Raw genomic sequence first — 16,243 nt, forward strand, 5'->3', positions numbered from 1 at the left:
TGGTTGATAAAAGCACTTTCCTTTAGCCAATCTTCTGTGAGGTTGCCACTGTTTCTCACTTCCTTGTATGGCCAAGAGCTGCTGGAACCGTCTTAAGGATTACCCTACCACATGAAGAGAGCCATCTTACTGAGCTCACAAGGACCATGTGATTCTTAGAAAGAATGTCCACCGTCTTAGAAAGTTGCTCAGAGAAGTAAATCTACATGGTGTGGCAAGATATCACACTTTTAACAGCTGTTTTTACTCATGTGTGATTCTCAGAAGCAGGTCATATTCCCTAATTCTCTTTCGTCCCGGGGAGCTTTTCCACTCTCTAAGGATCTCCGTCTAAGGGCAAGGCAATGGAGAATACTTCACTTTCGCCTAGAAGTGGTGGACCTCAGGTGACTAGAGTATTGCGCAAACAAAGCACCTTCCTCTTCAGACATTCTTCCATAGGGCACAGGCACAGCAAGTACTCGAAGCCTAAGAAAATCAGCAGGTATCCATAGTTCCACAGAAGAGGTATGCCAAGTAAATTCTTTACATGCTGTGACACCACTTTGTGCAATGCACACATGTACCCTGGGATGTTTGCCTATGTGTGTATGTGTAAATAGAAAATATTTACTGTTCAAATCTGTATGAGCGTGTGTGTGTGTGTGTTCATGTGTATGTTGTGGTAAATTCCTCAGAAACACCATTTACTCTTTCTCTCTCTCCCCCATTACACTTTTAACTAGGTCCCAAAATTGAGTCCAGGGTTTCCATCTGAGGTCTAAGGCACAAGCTGGGTAACAAATATAGAGTATGGGGACAATAGGCCTCAGAGTCTACAGCAAAAGCACTGGGCTGAGCTTTGAAAAGAGCCTTAATGTCTGCTGTGTCATGGATATAACTCTGACTTTGATGATTTGGTTTGCTTGTCTAGAAAATAGAAATGATGACGAATATCCAGTGGGGTCATAAATGTACTTAAACTAAACTCCAATGTGTAGAGAAAAATATGTTCTCTTTATTTTTTCCTGTAACTGATCTGATTTCCTTCAAAAGTCCCCACAGTGTTAGGTAGTGATATGATATTATAGACCAATTCAGTGGGTGTTTTCTGATCCAATAATTTAAACAGCCTCACTAGAAAAATTCTGTCTCATTCAGACAAAATGCATAGACTGTCTTTTTCTGACCTATCCTCAGTGGTTTGGACACATGGGAAAGTAAGTTTGAGTGACCTCCTAGTGGTAAAGGAGAGATCAGGATCTCAGTTGCTCTGGGCTGTGCCTGGACTAGAAACGGATGTGGCCTGACTTGTCTTGTCTGTGTGTCCCTGCATAGTCGGGGGGGGGGGGGGGGGAGCGGCGCGGTGTACTGTTTACTCTTTTTTTAATTTTACTTTCTAAATTGAAGTATAGTTGATTTACAATGTGTTAATTTCTGCTATACAGCAAAGTGATTCAATTATACATAGATATATATTCTTTTTTTTATATTCTTTTCCATTATGGTTTATCATAGGATATTGAACGTAGTTAGTTCTCTGTGCTATACAATAGGACCTCGTTGTTTATCCATTCTGTATATAACAGTTTGCATCTGCTAACCCCCAAATCCCAATCCATCCCTCCCTCAACTGCCTCCCCCTTGGCAACCACAAGTCTGTTCTCTATGTCTGTGATTCTGTTTCTGTTTCATAGATAGGTTCATTTGTACCATATTTTAGAGTCCACATATGATACCATATAGTATTTGTCTTTCTCTTTCTGACTTACTTCAGTTAGTATGATAATCTCTAGTTGCATCTGTTTTCCTGCAAATGGTATTATTTTGCTCTTTTTATGCCTGAATAGTATTCCATTGTATACGTGTACCACATCTTCTTTATCCATTCCTCTGTCGATGGACATTTAGGTTGTTTCTATGTCTTGGCTACTGTAAATAATGCTGTTGTGAACATAGGGGTGCATGTATTTTTTTTAATTATACAGTTTTGTTTGGATATATGCCCAGGAATGGGATTGCTGAATCATATAGTAATTCCATTTTTAATTTTCTGAGGAACCTCCATACTGTTTTCCATAGTGGCTGTACCACCTTACATTTGGAAGTGCCTACTGTTGAGGTTTGATGCTGGTGTAACTTATAGGCTGGTTTCTTGATTTGACAGGGCTTGACCCTAATCTTTAAAAACTGGCTCCTCTTACCTCCTTTGTGGTATGTTTGGGACACCAAACTTGTCCTCCAAACCTGTCAACTTTCTAACTCTTGGCTTTGGTACCACTTTGCTATCCACTCCTCCCCTACCCAGAGTAACCCCAACCAAAGTTCTCCATCTTAAATCTCAGATAACTGCACCCCATCCCCACTCTGAGAACACAAGGGAACTTTGGGGTTCTGAGTATACCACTTGTGACTTGAGGCTAACTTGTGGGTGTGCACGGTCTCTCCCTGCACATCATACAATGCTGCACCCCAAGAAGGCAAATATAACCTACAAGAGGATTTCCTCTAAGAATCCTGAATGGGGAGCTTAACAGAAGCCCTTCTGCCCTAAGTGTTTTCCTCAGTGGCTTTCAAGTGCCTTTTCTTACCTCTTGAACTTCAATCAAGTGAGGGGGGATCAGGACAGTTTCACTCTCACTCTGTTTCTTCTTACTCACTCCACTTTTCTCACAATATTTGTACTAAGAGAAGAAAGTATACCTCTCCCTCCTCCTGTAATAACAATTAAACCTAAACAGGCAGGCTCAAAATAATTAAAGCTAGAAAAGACCCCGATTAGCTTAAGTAATTTTGAGAAAGAATAACAAAGCTAGAGGCACCGCACTTTCTGATTTCATGCTTTATTACAAAGTAGCAGTAATCAAAACAGTATGGTACTGGCATAAAAACCAGACATACAGACCAGTGAAACAAAATAGAGAGCTCAGAAATAAACTCATACATATACAGTCAACTGATCTTGGACTGGGGTGCCAAGAAAACACAATGTGGTAAAGATAGTCTCTTCAATAAATGGTGTTGGGAAAACGGGATATCCACATGCAAAAGAATGAAATTGGACCCTTATCTTTTTTTTTAAGCTCTTTATTGGAATATAATTGCTTTACACTCTTGTACCAGTTTTTGAGGCATACCAAATTGAATCAGCTGTATTTATACATATATCCCCATATCCCCTCCCTCCCGAGACTCTCTCCTACCCTCCCTGTCCTGCCCCTCTAAGGCATCACTCATCATCGAGTTGATCTCCCTTTGTTATACAGCAACTTCCCACTAGCTATCTATTTTACAGTTGGTAGTATATATATGTCTATGCTACGAACGCTTATCTTAAACCATACACAAAAATTAACTCAAAATGGATTAAAGACCTAAATGTAAGATGTGAACAATAAAACTTCTACAAAACAAAAACAAAAGCAAAAAAAGTAGGGAAAAAGCTCCTTGACATTGGTCTTGGCAATGATTTTTTGGATATGACACCAAAAAGCATAGCCAACAAAAGGAAAAATAAACAAGTGGAACTATATCAAACCAAAAAGCCTCTGCACAGCAAATGGAATAATCAACAAAGTGAAAAGGCAACCTATGAAATGGGAGAAAATATTTTCAAACTACATATCCAATAAGGGGTGATATCCAAAATATACAAATAACGCATACAATTCAATAGCAAAAAAAAAAGATAACCCAATTTTTAACATGAGAAAAGGAACTGAAAAACATTTTTTGAAGAAGACAAAGAAATGGCTAACAGGCAAATGAAAAGGTGCTCAACATCACTAATCATCAGGGAAATGCAAATCAAAACAATGAGATATCACCTCACACCTGTTAGGATGGCTATTACCAAAAAGACAAGAGATAACAAGCTGATGAGAATATGGAGAAAAGGAATCCATTGTATGCTGTTGGTGGGAATGTAAATTGGTACAGCCACTATGGAAAAACCTAAGTATGGAGGTTCCTCAAAAAATTACAAATAGTACTACCATATAATCCCACAATTCCACATCTGGGTATATATCCAAAGAAATGATAGTAGTATCTCAAAGAGATATCTGCACTTCAATATTCATTGCAGCATTATTCATAACAGCCAAGACATGGAAACAGCCTAAGTGTCCACTGACAAATGGGTAAAGAAACTGTGGTATATACATGCAGTGGAATATTATTCTGCCGTAAAATTCAAAATTTAGGAAAGGCTCTGCTAGGCAGTTCCTCTCTACTCTGCATGATATCAGCTGGGGAAGCTCAACTAGGCCTGGAGTATAGCCTTCCAGGAAAATTTACGCATATGGCTGGCAAGTTGACACTTGTTTTTAGGGGCCTCTCTACAAGACTCCTTAGGCTTCCTAACAATATGGTGCCTAGGCTCCAAGAGCCCTCAATGGGAGTTCAAGGCAATCACAGAATGACCCTTCATTCTACTGAACAATCAAGTCAATAAGGTTAGCCTAGATTTCAAAGGAATGGAGGAATAAACTCTATTTCTTAGTGGGGAATGGCATGTACATATGGGTAGGGAGGGAATTGATGGTGGTCGTCTTGGAAATAAGATGCTGTATGCTCCATGCTGTCATTCAGGGATTTAGTCTGGCAGTTGCTTTGCCATGTAGCTTCCAAGGTCATCTTGGGAGTTTCTTACATACCAGAAATCTGGAAGAAAGAAGGAGCATTTTTTTAACCTGGGCTGGAAGTGGCACACAGCACTTCAACTTATATTCCATTGGCCACATGATCATACCTGAGTGCAAGGAAACCTCAGAGTGTAGCCTCTCTCTGGACCCAGGAAAAAGATGGGAACAGTTATTGATGGGCAAGCTCACCACACACACTGTAGTCAGGTCAGCCAGGCATAGCTATTACTGTAGTGTGTAGGAGGAGCTGAGATATTATAGAAGAGTCTATCTTTCTTGGAAGTGACTGACTTTCAAGCCTGGTTTCTCAATGTGAGTTTTTTTAAAAACTATTTTAATACTTAAAATTGAGTGCTTATGCTGAGGTGGCCTGCCACAATGCATGGGAAACTCTATAACAACAAGATTTACAGGGTATGAAATGCATCTGAAAAGACTTAAAATTTTCCTTTCTTCATCATATATGTTTTGTATAAGGGTATCTTAAAACTAAAAAGAAAAGAAAAGAAAAAACGCAAAATCAAAAATAAACCATATGCATTGCTTATAACGGCACACACCAAAATGTTGTTGGTCTGAAAAAATGTAGAATGAAATATTTATTTAAAAAACTGGTTTGCTCTTGAGTAGCAATAGTAGAACCATCTCCAAATGCTCCCGAGACCCCCTAGGAGATGGGGCAGCCATCATATTCACCTTTGTATCCCTTTCTCCCTCCCCAGAGCATTGCTTATTTATACAACAAATGTTTATTGAGCACCTACTATATTCTAGGCACTTTTTAGGTACTGGAGGCCCATCAGGAATGACCAACTCCCTTTGTTTATAGATGCTACATTCTATTGTGGAACATATTCTGGTGGGCTTACATTCCAATATCTAGCCCAGTGTTCAAACATCATAAATACTTATAGAATGAGAAGGAATTGAACTACTATAAACTATAAAAGGCAAGGTGATTTTAGGCTCTTTAAACATCTTTTAAACAAAGAGGATCATGTTGAGTCTGATAAAATTAAATTTGTTTAAAAGAAAAGCAATGACGTAGCACTTACTGATTGTGTATTTACTGCTTATACACAAGGTATTGCTATGAGGAATAGCTACCAGAATTGCAAAAACAATCCCCCAATTGAGCATTCTCTTACTTCTTTCATCCAGGTAGTACTCAATAACAAGTTATAATTGTTAATAAAAAGTAGAGGTACCACTGAAGTGAATATAAGCATAGTCTAGAAATACTTATATTTTTAATTAAAAAAATGTAAAATGTAGCCTTCAAAATTATTTTGATAATTTATGAAGTTTCCAGGGAAAGTGTTAAGAGCTTTATGTACTTAACCGTACCTATGGTTGTAACTGCTTTCGTAATTGAGCGATTCTTTTAAAAAACATGGGAATACCAGCCAAGTTGATGAAGAGCAATAATAGAATCAGCACATAACTCTTTACAGAGCACTTTTAACTCTATTCCATAGATTCACATGCATCTCCTCATTTTATTTAGCCATTTATTGACCTTTAAGAAATGTGAGGCAACTGTAAACAAGCTCGAACTCAGAAAATATTAAGAAGGTTGCAGGTTGAACTGTGGAAAGTGAACAGTTAGAAAATGAGCATTGGGAACACTCAGTATTATTCCATTGCTGAATTACCATGTCACCTTGAGCAGGCTCTTTAACTGTCTTCTCCTTAATCATTTACCCTCTGTTAGATGGGAAAACTTCCTCCATGGTTTTATAAAGATTAGATAATAACTATAAAGTAATACCTGGAAAAAAAAGCTCTTGGCAGAGGTATAGCAGGGGTAGATAATAGTTGATCATTAACCAGCAAAATGGAGTCAAAATACCCTAGTCGTGGGAAGCAGTAATAGCTAAGAGGTCCAGAGCATTAAATTGAGCATAATAGGTGTGCACCTGTAAATATGAGGCTGAATAAAGAGAATGTGATATATAACACTGGCCAAACTTCTTCATGCCACAGAGACATCTATTTAAACAGGCCATGTGAGTCCTACGGCAATCATAGGGTAAGAAGATATTTGAAAATATGCTTTTCAAACATAAGCATTTAAACTTCCTTGGGAAACAGATTAATTAAATGCACTTTTAGGAAGATGGAAGTTTTATTAAAGAGTTACTCTTCCTACTTCCAGCCAGCATTTCCAAGACCAATCAATAGGCAGAGGAGGCATTGAGAACGATGCACAGCAGGGATACTGTCCTTCGATCTGGAAAATTTGTCTCTGTAGTAGGTAAGTCTCCAGTGTGATTTCCCAATAGCACCCTCTGAAGGAAGAGTAGCTCGCTTGAAGGAGATGAGATCATTGAATCGGAAACAAGCTGGGGACATCTGACCTGCAAGTGAACTTAGATTAGGGAGCAAGACTATAGATTAGGTCACCTCTCTAGGAGCCAACCAGGAAGTCTCCATTGGAAAAATGAAGACATGATATTATAATAGGGCCAGTATATTAATTGGTCTTTATATTTATTCCAAGAGAATCCCAACAAAAACATATTATCCCAAGAAGTCAGAATCCTGGGATGGTTGGTGGATACAGGTGTGTACTGTAGGCGTGTTTTATGAAAGTTCCACGTGATTGTGTTTTTACTAAACATATTGGCTCATTTCCCTCTTAAAGGAAGCCTACTGTGAATTCTTTTGTAAAGAGTAGAAACTTTTGGCAAGGAAAGAATTACCAACCAATTTACTCTTTTAAATGTAATATTTGTCTAAGATATGGTATACATTAATGAGTAGTAAGACACTCTCTCTGTAGGCAAATTTAGTCAATAAATATCTGTATGAACGTGTACTATGTGTGAGGCATTGTGTTTGATTTACAAAGCACAAAAGAATGAATCAGACATCACTTCTCATTGAGCTCACAATTTAATGGAGGAGAAAGTCTCTGTGCAATTAATTGTATGAGATGGAACATAATACTGTGTAAGTTGTATTTTGGGGGAAAAATGTAGAATTATGAAAAGAATGCTAACTGGGTAGACATGAGAAATATTTCACGGAGTAACTAAAATTTGAGGTGGACTTTAAAAAATGAGTACGATCTTTAATAAGTAGAAGAAGGAAGAAAGGGTATTCAAGACAAAACAAAAAACAGAACCAACCAAGCCAAGTGGTCTGAGAGCCTAATGTGTCCTCTAAACTCGAGTGGTGCAGTGCAGCTAGATTAAAAAACTCTGTGCTGGGGAGTGTGAAGTCAGGGGTGTGTGCATTGTGATGAGGTTGTTACTTCCCTTTGTTACTTAGATAATGGAGAATCTTTCAATGTTCTTACCTATAGGAATGGAATCATTAGATTTGTGTTTTTAAAAGAATTGAATGGCAGTGTGGTGAATAAATTGCAAAGTAGAAAGTTTGTGAACATAGTAAATAAAGTATTTATTAGGTTAATTGGATAAAGTATATGAAAACATCAAGTAAATTTATAAAACACCAAACTAAATGTTAATTGCTCTTACTTTTTTAACTTAATTTTTATTTTATATTGAAGTATAGTTGATTTACAATGTTGTGTTAGTTCCAGGTGTATAGCAAAGTGATTCAGTTACACATGTACACATATCTACTCTTTTCCCATAAAGGTTATTACAGAATATTGAGTAGAGTTCCCTGTGCTATACAATAGGTACTTGTATCTATTCTATATATAGTTGTGTGTATGTGTTAATCTCAAACTCCTAATTTATCCCTCTCCCCGCCCCAACATTTCCCCTTTGGTAACCATGTTTGTTTTCAAAGTCTGTGAGTCTGTTTCTGTTTTGTAAATGAGTTCATTTGTATCTTTTTTATTTTATTTTTTTTAGATTTTACATATGAGATATCATATGATATTTTTCTTTCTCAAATTGCTCTTACTATTATTATGGCGCAGAAAAGCACTGATGAGTACCTAAACCATGGAAGTGTCAAAGGCAATGGGAAACAGCAAATATTTGAGAAACATTTTAGAGATGACAATAATAGTAATAAAAGTGAACACTTATTGAGCAGATACTATGTTCCAGGCACTTTTCTGAGTGCATTGCATGCATTACTTTATTTAATTCTTATAATCTTTTAAGAGGAGTCAGCTGTTTTGAAGATCTGGTAATGAGCAAAGAAAGATTAAGTAACTTGCTCAGATCTCACGACTAGTAACTGATGAAGTCAGGAAGTAAACTCATGTAGTCTCATTTTAGATGTACTCTTAGGTGTAACTGTAGAAGCAGGTGATGAGTTTTATGCAGTGGTTAAGGGATAGGACGAGTCGAAAATGGTCAATAGCGGGAACTTCCTGGGTGGTGCAGTGGGTAAGAATCCGCCTGCCAATGCAGGGGACATGGGTTCGATCCCTGCTGCAGGAACATCCCACATGCCGCGGAGCAACTAAGCCCGTGAGCCACAACTATTGAGCCCATGTGCCGCAACTACTGAAGTCCATGTGCCTAGAGCCCGTGCTCTACAACAAGAGAAGCCATGGCAATGAGAAGCCTGCGCACCACAACGAAGAGCAGCCCCCGCTTGCTGCAACTAGAGAAAGCCCGTGTGCAGCAACGAAGACCCAACACAGCCAATAAAATAAATAAATAAATAAATAAATTTATATAAAAAAAGATCAATAGCAGCTGTTTTCAAAGTATCTTTGCTAAACACTAGTGTTTTCAGAATGTTAATAGATATTGTATACAAAAGGGGTCTAACATCAAATAAAATACTAAGATAAGGCAAACGTTTTCTACCGCAGGAAACCTAAGAGCCTTTAGAAGCTTAATTTTCATTGTGAATCTCCAAGAAAGTGTGATATAGTATGTATAATTTCCCAGACTTAGTTGACCATACATCTCTTTTTTAATTAAAAAAGAAATTCCTGGAACGCAATTTGGAAAATGCTAACATAGAGGTCCTACTTTGGGCACCAGCTGTAGGAGCAAGAGTACTGTGGATAAAATGGTAAATTTGATTTGGACATCTCGAGTGTCAGGTGCCTGATGGGAAGATGCATAATAGAAGGTTACAGATTTGGATCTTGAGAGATAGATCAGGATTGGAGATGGAGACAGGCAAATCCCTCACGTGGTTGGCAACGAGGACTCGAGCTTAGTGCCAATGGCTGAGCTCACTAAAAGGAAGAGTGAAAGAGACGACCAAGAAATACATTTTGGGTGCTGCCTACGTGCGATGACAGTGTGTACAGGACTCAACTGATGTTTAGTTGCTATTTAAATTTGATCATATTTTGTTAAGTTACTTTAAATGGTTTGTTAAATTTTATCATACCCATATGTATAATTTAAGCCTTAGGTATTCTTTTAATAACCATGTTTCTTTAGTACAACTGACCAAGCAGGAACACTGAATTTCTTAATTTTTAATAATATTAACTTAGCTGATATCTCTCTTCTTGGGAGAGATGGTCTTTAATTTGAACAAAGCATAACTCACCTGTAAGTGCAACGATGTGGACCTATGGTTAGCATTCCATATGTCACTTGTCTCCATGACTGCCTTATATAAATTTAAGGAAGAATGATTATTTCCTAAATTTGAGTACAGTCTTGAATTTTAAACATGAAGTCTCCTATTAGTTTAATCCATGGCAACAAAGATTCCCTCAAACCAAATAGTTCCAGGAGGACCTATTTTAGAAGCAACATCTGTGAACCATTCTAAAGGCTTGCAAAAAAAAAAAATCATATAATATCTGACCAGAAAAGACAAAAGCCAAATTGGATTCCTCCCTGGAAAATGAACTGCAAATTATGTTTTAAACCTACAGACTTTTAAGGGAAAAGGTTAAAAAAATCATACTTAATTCATTTAAAAACAAGTAGCTTCAGGCGAATACACTATTGAATCTTTGATTTCAACATGCTGAATGTTTTCAGTGTCAAGGCCAATGTTAACCTAAAAAGAGATAGAATTAAAGAGAGAGAAGTTTAGGTAGTTTTTTTCATGCCCCTGACCCTTCCCCAGTTCATTTCATACACTTTTTTTGCTAAATGAACATAGGTCTGGGTCTTGAAGTTTCTCTGCTTGAAAAATCTCAATGGTTTTCTATCACATAGACAGTGAAGTCCAAATCCCTTAGACAGACATGAAGGTCCTGGAGGCCCAGGCCTTTGTGTGGCTTCCTGGTCTGATCTCTTACTGCTCTACCTCTTACCTGGACGATTCCAGCCAACTCTACTGCTTTTTTGCTACATACAAACCCTGCGCTCCTCCATCTGCTCCTTTAAATATATTGTTCCCCGTTGTTAGATGCCTTCTTCATCTCACTAACTGCAGCTAAAGGTAAATCTCTTCTTCTCTGGTTTCCTATGTTATTTCATGTAGAATCCTAGTGCACTTAACCACTTTCCAACTTGTATTATCGCTAACAGGAAGGCCACAGTGAGGCGGCCCATTGCAACCTTGGGGATCAGCCAGACACGGGTTTCAAATATATCTGTTTGTCTTATTAGCTAAACGGCTTTTGGCAAGTCTCTGAACCTGGCTGATCCTCAACGTTCTTATCTGTGAAATGGAGATAAAACATTATGTGTAATTTTCTTCAGAACTCTGCTTGGCACATAGACGTGAGAATACACATTCATTTCATTTCAATAGTTCTTCATTCTGTTTTTACTTTCTGAGTGCATACATAGCTCCATTGAAAGCCTAGAGAATCAGAGAAAAATTACTCCTTTCATTAGGTTGTTAAAGAATAAAAGAGAGAGTGTAATACAAGGCATAGTATAGTTTCTGGCACAGAGTAACCATAATAAGTTATGCTCATTATTATGGTTTAGGTGTATAAACTACAGCAAGTAGTGGCTTGTATGCAATTCATTCTTGAGTTTCTGCCAAGTGCTTAGCAAGTAGTTGGTGCTCAAAGATTATTCCTGGAACGTATACTTCTGTATTGTTAGGATCAAGTCTGTGAAGTAAGAAATCAAGATTTGAGCAAACCCCAAGGTAGGTCCGCTTGGTAGATCCTATTTTTAAAAGAATTCAGGTGAAGAGGCATTTGATTAAATTTGGTACCCTGTTCAACACCCAAAAGCATAAAGAGCAGAGCTCAGGAGAAAAAATAAATTTTTAATTTCCTTTTTAAAAAATATGTGATAACCAACAAGAACCTACTGTATAGCACAGGAACTATATTCAATATTTTGTAATAACCTATAAGGGAAAAGAATATGAAAAAAATAGATATATATGTATGTATAATTGAATCACTTTGCTGTTTACCTGAAACTAACACGACATTGAAAATCAACCATACTTCAATAAAAAATAAAAATAAATTGTGATTGAAAAAGCACACATAACATAAAATTTACCATCTTAACCACTTAAAAAGTCTACAGTGCAGTAGTGCTAGGTATATTCATATTGTTGGGAAGCATATCTCCAGAACTTTTTCTTCTGACAAATCTGAAACTCTATATCTGGTAAACAACAACTCTCCTTTTCCCCTTCCCCCAGTCCCTGATAATCACCGTTCTATTTTATGTTTCTAAGGAGAAAACATTTTTTTAAGGGAAGGCAAGAGAAGAATTCTCTCATGAGTACCTCGCCCATTGATTATCAGAGGAGGTGGAAAAATAAGGAAAATAATAAAACAGAGAGATGTCCCTAGCACAGCAAACCTGTCACATGCTAAGTTAATGAGACTGAAACTTGGAGCAGGCTTGTCCTTGGCTGGGAAGCTGGGGAGGAATATCAAGCCCTGTCTGGGAAGCCAGAGGTGGAATCGTCCAGCAAGGCCAGAATCAGTTTTCTGAACAGAGAAAGGCCAACAGCTGAATTAGGGCAGGTACCAGACTTAGGGCAAACATGAGACACCAACACGGTGACAGGGAGGAAATGAGAAGAGATGGAGAAGGGAAAAGCAATAAACTTAATTCCCGTGGGTCAGTCTGACTGTCTTGGGCATCGTTCAAAGGCCCAAACATGGGCCTCTTGGAAGATGTAGAGAAGGGATTCACAGCACCTGCCCCAGCCTGATGAAGGAGCGGTAAGTTCCCACCTCTCTACCCCTGCCAATTACTGTCATTAAGAACTGAGGCTCATAGGTATTTTACCCGTTCTCACTGGTATAAACATATTTTTTGGAGAAGTGGGAGAGAAGTGTTGGAAAAAAAAAAGCCAACCAGGATTTGTGTGCGTCCCACCCACTTTCAGATAGGCCTGCTGGGGAAAGATGGTGCCTAAGGAAAACAAGAAAAACAACCCAGAATTTCTGAACTGAAAATCACGAGGCCTAGATTTTTTTCTAGCTCCACCTAGTCTTTTTATATATGACCTTTGGCTGGTCCAATCTGCTAGCCTTTGGCTCCTCTTAGGATCAATTTCCTTGTAATTTTCAAGGACTTTGAATGTCATGTTGAGTCACTGAATGAAACCAGATATTTTCTTGCCCTTGTCTGGTGACTAGTGTTTTGATTCTCAAAATTGTTCTGTGATCATGTTAAAAGTTAACACTCAGTGGTTCACGTATCTGAAAATTGAGGTTAACCCCAAAGAATAATACAAAATGAACTTTAATAAATGATTTAGCCTCTGTAAAATCAATTCCTTGACCATGAAATACTGAAGGACAAACTTCCTTCTTTGTTCATGCTTATCTGCCTTAGAATTCCACGGTAGACCGTATGAGCTTAGAGGATGGTAGAGGTCTGGAGGGGATGACTGGCTGAGAAGACAGATGGAATATTCCCATTCATTCTGCAGTGAATGGGCAATGCAAACACAATGGTGAATAGATACACTCAGTCCTTTTGTTCTTGGACCTTGCACTCTTGCACTCTGATGTGGAATAAGGGAGCTTGTATTCTAATGTGACATAAGTATTAAACAAGTAATCCAGAAAAGAAATAAAATGGTGACCGCATGAGAAACTCTAGGGAGGTAATGAACAGACACGGTGATATACAATAAAGATAGAGATCTTTAGAGTGTGTCTTGAACCCTCTTTCTTCACTCTTTGCCTAGAGTCCTCACTTCCTTGTCCCCTATGCCTTAATTTTCTATCGCTGCTGTAACAAATTACAAGTTTATTGACTTAACACAAGTTTATTACTTTACAGTTCTGTAGGACAGAAATCCAACATGGGTCTCACTGAGGTCAAACCAAGGTTTCAGAATAGCTACATCCCTTCCAGAGGTTCTAGGAGAGAACCCTTTCCTTTGCCTTTTCCAGGTTCTAAAGGACACAGATATTCCTTGGCTTGTGGCCCCCTTCCTCCTCCTTCAAGGCCAACAAGGTAGCATCTCTCTGACCCTGCTTCCATTGTCTCATGTCTTTCTCTGATCATGGCTGTGAAAGGCTGTCCATTTTTTTAAGGACTCATGTGATTAGATGGGGCCCACCTGCATAATCCAGGACAGTCTCCCCATCTCAAGGTCTTTAATTCAAGCACATCTGCAAAATCACTTTTGCCATGTAAGTTTTCATATTCACAGGTTCTGAGGATTAGGAAAATCTTTGGGGGCTATTATTCTGTTTCTTGCACCAAGGTATCTAGAGCTCTTACAGGAGATAAAGACTGTCATTCCAGCAAAACTCTCATTCCCTCAGCTGTTGGATAAGAGAATTATGGAGAAAGTAGTGAAATAAATTCACACTAAGATTGTAAGGGCTGACAGTCTATAGTTTTTTGTGGCACTGAATTATAAACCTTAAAAAAAATTCTAACAGAATATCTGGCTGTAGAAGAAGACATATGTAGATATATATGTCTTGATTTCAATTAGATTGTTCTTGTTGAAGTAGACCTATCCACTCCAAAGACAGAAGAGGGAGGGAAAAAAATTCATAGACTTTTCTCTGTCGTAGGGAATGGGTAAGAATTACTTTGCTTTCTCTTCCTTTCTCTTCTCAGTCAATTTTTGTTTGGAGCTGAGATCCAAGCAAACTTGATAGGAGCCTGGCTTTAGCATCCAAATGACTGGAACTAACTTACTCATGAGAGGAAGAGTTTAAAATAAGGAAATCATGCATGAAATGGAAATACCTGTTTTACCAATACCTGGTGTTGTGTTCATCAACTTTACAGACCTCTGATTCTTGATAATTTGTTCTGTAGAAGCAGGGATAGCTCACTCTCTCTGTCAAGAGGCTGAGGGCAAATTTCTGTTATATCACATACCTTTTCCTCAATTCCAGTTTCCATACTACTTTTCCCCCCACATCAGGAATCATCTACAGCCCATTTCAGCACCTAACTCAGTGTTTGGTCCATAGTACATGCACAATTAATATTGGTTGAGGAACTTCCCTGGTGGCACAGTGGTTAAGAATCAGCCTGCCAATGCAGGGGACATGGGTTCGATTCCTGGTCCAGGAAGATACCACATGCCGCAGAGCAACTAAGCCCATGCGCCACAACTACTGAGCCTGTGCTCTAGAGCCTGAGAGCCACAACTACTGAAGCCCACACACCTAGAGCCCTAGTTTTGCAACAAGAGAAGCCACTACAATGAGAAGCCAGAGCATTGCAATGAAGAGTAGTTCCTGCTAGTGGCAACTAGAGGAAGCCCACGCACAGCAACAAAGACCCAACGCAGCCAAAACTAAAATAAATAAATAGTAAATAAACAAATAAATTTAAAAAATATTTATTGGTTAAACAAATGAATTATTTCTTGTCTAGATGACCGAGCTGTGATTACTGTGTGGCAACAGGTGCCATTTATTGAACACCTGCTCACTCTACTAGGTCACATATTTTCTAGATCTCCACATATTTTATGTCTTTCACCTTCCCAACAATTCTATGAAGTGGTCTTATTGTCTCTAAAAAGTCTGGTACTTTAAGAAATTTGCCCAGGATTACACAGCTAGCTTATAAGAAAAAGAGCCAGGACACAAAGTAAGGTCTGTCTGACCCCTTAAGTGCATTGTTCTTTAGGACTTTATACTGCTGTCCTCTTCTGGACCAGCCTGGTCCATGGATCCACCCAGAATCAGCCTAGCTAACAAATCTCTAGTTTCAACCTCATAATAGTGGGGTGGGGAGGAGAGAGCTAAGTGCCAGAAACGGTCCTGGGCATAATTGTGAGCAAGACTGGTTTTGGAGTCCACCAACCCTCTCACACTATCTTTGCTTAATATTGTTAATAGTACTATAATAATTATGCATAATATTCAGTACAGGTCAGATCGATATTCTTGGCAGTTTTCTTTACTCTCTTTCTGGATACCTGGCCTTTTCATTTTTGCTCAGGTGTAAGATTGTCTGCTCAAAGCACAAATATTTTAATAAAAACTTTAGGGGGGAACCAATGGCCAAGTTTTATCAATGGGTCCTGCCTGGATTGGCCTTTTATACCCTGCACTGTTACTCACTACAGCTCCCCCACCCTCTGCTATATAAAATTTAGGATGTTTTTAAAAATCCATAAACTATAAGAAAGAAGACAAAAAATTCTGATTCTTGGGGTGTCTATTTTGAAATTCTTTTCGAAGTATTATTTTAAAAAATAGTTCTGAGTAATTAGATGTATTTTCAGAGCAGCAGTAAAATGAAATTCTCATGTCTCAGGAATAAATAAATAAATAATTGAAAAAAATAGTTCTTCTGCATTGCTGGTGCTACCAGCATGTGCTATTAGTATCTACCAGG

General features: G+C 38.3%; 1 long non-coding RNA gene across 1 annotated transcript in view; it reads right to left on the reverse strand.

Moving 5' to 3' along the window:
- Positions 1-3,207: 3,207 nt before the first annotated feature.
- The window catches only part of LOC130835906 (uncharacterized), a 45,093-nt gene continuing 32,057 nt past the window's right edge, over positions 3,208-16,243 (reverse strand). Inside the window, exons 2-3 of the long non-coding RNA XR_009049061.1 lie at positions 10,077-10,139; positions 3,208-4,644 (exon numbers count right to left, since the gene is read on the reverse strand). This is a non-coding gene — a long non-coding RNA (uncharacterized LOC130835906). The remainder of the gene's footprint in view (positions 4,645-10,076; positions 10,140-16,243) is intronic.

Source organism: Hippopotamus amphibius, chromosome 14, assembly GCF_030028045.1.
Source record: "Hippopotamus amphibius kiboko isolate mHipAmp2 chromosome 14, mHipAmp2.hap2, whole genome shotgun sequence".
NCBI classification, from domain to species: Eukaryota; Metazoa; Chordata; class Mammalia; order Artiodactyla; family Hippopotamidae; genus Hippopotamus; species Hippopotamus amphibius.